Source organism: Tupaia chinensis, unplaced genomic scaffold (genome assembly GCF_000334495.1).
Source record: "Tupaia chinensis unplaced genomic scaffold, TupChi_1.0 Scaffold000074_1, whole genome shotgun sequence".
Taxonomy (NCBI): Eukaryota; Metazoa; Chordata; class Mammalia; order Scandentia; family Tupaiidae; genus Tupaia; species Tupaia belangeri.
In genome coordinates, this window is record NW_006159534.1 from 1,996,562 (window position 1) to 1,999,052 (window position 2,491).

At 57.0% G+C, this 2,491-nt stretch overlaps 1 protein-coding gene across 1 annotated transcript in view; it reads left to right on the forward strand.

The window, feature by feature from the left end:
- Nucleotides 1-2,491, forward strand: part of QSOX1 (quiescin sulfhydryl oxidase 1) — a gene marked incomplete at its 5' end in the record, with an annotated part of 50,300 nt that overhangs the window by 18,237 nt on the left and 29,572 nt on the right. The gene's annotated exons all lie outside the window — the stretch shown is intronic.

Sequence of the window (2,491 nt, forward strand, 5' to 3'; positions counted from 1 at the left end):
GGAGGGTATGTGGCAAGAGGGGAGGCGGGCGGGGGGCCGGTGCTACGAGTGCATTGCCAGCCGCTCTGGGCCTCCCTGGCACCTGCCCAGGCTGCCAAGCCCGGTGGGGTCTCCCTTGCTTCCGGGCTCGGTCTGTTTACATCCGAGCCTCTGGAGCACTGCCCTTCCACTTGATGAAACACCTGTTGCAGAGGCAGAGCCAGAGAAGAAAGAGGCTCATTTGGTTTGGAAAAGTCTGCCTTTATAAGGACAGGGAGCTGTCTGTAGCTGTGTCGTGAGTGTGAGCTGTATGTGAGCGTCGCCTGGGCTGAGCACCCCACGCTCGGGGTCCTCTTCAGTCCCTCTTCCTCCTGACCACCAAGCCTTAGGGGTCTGAGCTAACTATAAAACCAGGATTCACTCTCTGACCCATGGTCTGGGTCTAATTTAGGATCAGATTCCAGGAGCCTGATTCAGGCCAGTTGCCCCAGAGAGGGACCCCAGAGACTCTGCAAACCTTATTCTCACCAGGCAGATCCCAGGAGCCATAGGTGGCTCAGAAGTGACCTGTCAGGGTGGCCTCACCTCGTGGTGGAAATGCTGATGCCTCAGGCGGCAGGGATCCCTGGCATGGGAGGTATCACACCCAGGGCATGAGGGCTCTGTCACCTCAGCTCTGGCAGGAGAGTGGCACGAGCTGATGATGCCTTGCCTGCCAGCCGGCCACCACAGGACACTAACAGCTTAATTAACATCTGAACAAAGTCCAAGGCTCTCAGATAGGAAGCCCTGGACTGCCCGGGGCAGCAAGGCTGCTGCTGCTACAGTGAGGGCCCTCCCTGCGCTTGGGCCTGGCTCCCATCCAGCTCACTTCTTCCAAAGTAGAGAGGCCAAATCCAAATGTTTCTCTCTACCCCTTGCCTTAAATAACTGGCATCCCCATCCCCAGCAGAATAGCATCTAGAAAAGCAGTGGCCTCCATAGCCCTTAGGAGTAATCAGGAAATGCCTCCGAAAGCTCGTGTGCCAAGCATTGTCCCCAGAACAAGCTGTTTCTGAGCTCCCAGGCCTCAAGTCCCCAGCAGAGCTGTGAGGCAGAACGCAGGCTCATTACCCCAGCTGGGTTCATCTGAAAAGCCAGGCACCAGGCTCCTCCCACACGTCCAGCTCTAACTCCATGTGACTTTTCTGTTCCCGAGCCCAGGGAAGTCCAGCTGGATTCAGGCTTCCACAGCTCAGGAGCCATCTCTTCCTATGCTGTTGATGCTTACGGTCAAAGCCCGGCGGGACAGCAGCCACTGTCACGTCATTTGGAGGTGGCAGCCGAGGGACTGCTCCTCTGTTGTCCCTTTCAGTAAAGGAGCTCCCCGTTCAGGACATCGCCTTATCCTCAACCCCAAGATGTGTAATGAAATATTCCAGCGGGGCCCTCTGCTCCTTCTGCCAAAGGAGTGAGCAGCCCTGAGTGGGAAGGTGCGGGAGCATCGCGGGGCTGGTTTGTTTTCCCCTTGATGTGAGAGGTATTCCTGACGGGGTCTCGCCATGTCCCTGCCCTCCTGCCCCAGCCTCCCAGTCAGATAGCGTTAGAGACACACGCAGTCATGCCCCGCATATTCAGGCTGGTCCAGGAACCAAATCCAAGCCTCCTGAGCAGTGACACCCTCTGTGCATCACCATGGTTAGGTTACAGGTTGAGATTTTTTTCCCAGTGAGGGCCAAACATAAGGGTCCAGCCACTGCCCAGCCCCCAGGAAGGAACTGGCATTGGTACAGCGGCCAGGCTGGGACATCCTGTCGGCATTCTGTAGGGCCTGGCACCTGGCACTCTCTGCTTCTGCCTGGGAGAGGCTGGGCCCAGTGGGTGTGAGGAGGCAGCCCAGGCAGTCAGAGGCCAGAGGCCCCTCAGCACCTGCCCCAGTCACGCAGCTCACGCAGCCTGGATGCCTCAAGTGATTACTCACCTCCCGAACGCCCAGCTGGCCTTGGGAGGGGCAGGGAGGGCCCCTAACTGGTCTTCCTGACTTCCCCTGCCTTCAGACAGGCAGCACCTGACTGGGCCAGACCACTAGTCATCTGTCCTTTTTTTTTTTTCTTTTAATTTTGCCAGAGGGTGCATGCACTCACTAGAGAGAGGTGTGAGGAAGGACCCTCCTTCCCATGGGGCATGATCATGCCACAATGCCCTCTTCATTTCTCCATCCTGTCAGGATTTGGGGCACACATGCGCATGTGCCCAGCATAGTTTTCAAGTCTCCAGGTATGAGACTTGAGCCCTGTGGTCAGCTATACGGGATCCAGTGCTTTAACCACCCCTGGCCGATCCCATCTGTCTATTTTTTATTTTTGGAGAGGTTTTTTGCTATAGGGCACGTGCGCTCGCCAGACAGACAGAGAGAGACAGAGAGACAGAAAGTGAGAAATCACCCCCCAGGGGGGATGGCCATGCCGCAATCCCTTCTCCTCCATTCTCCTCTCAGGATCTTGGGCACACACACACACACACACACACACGC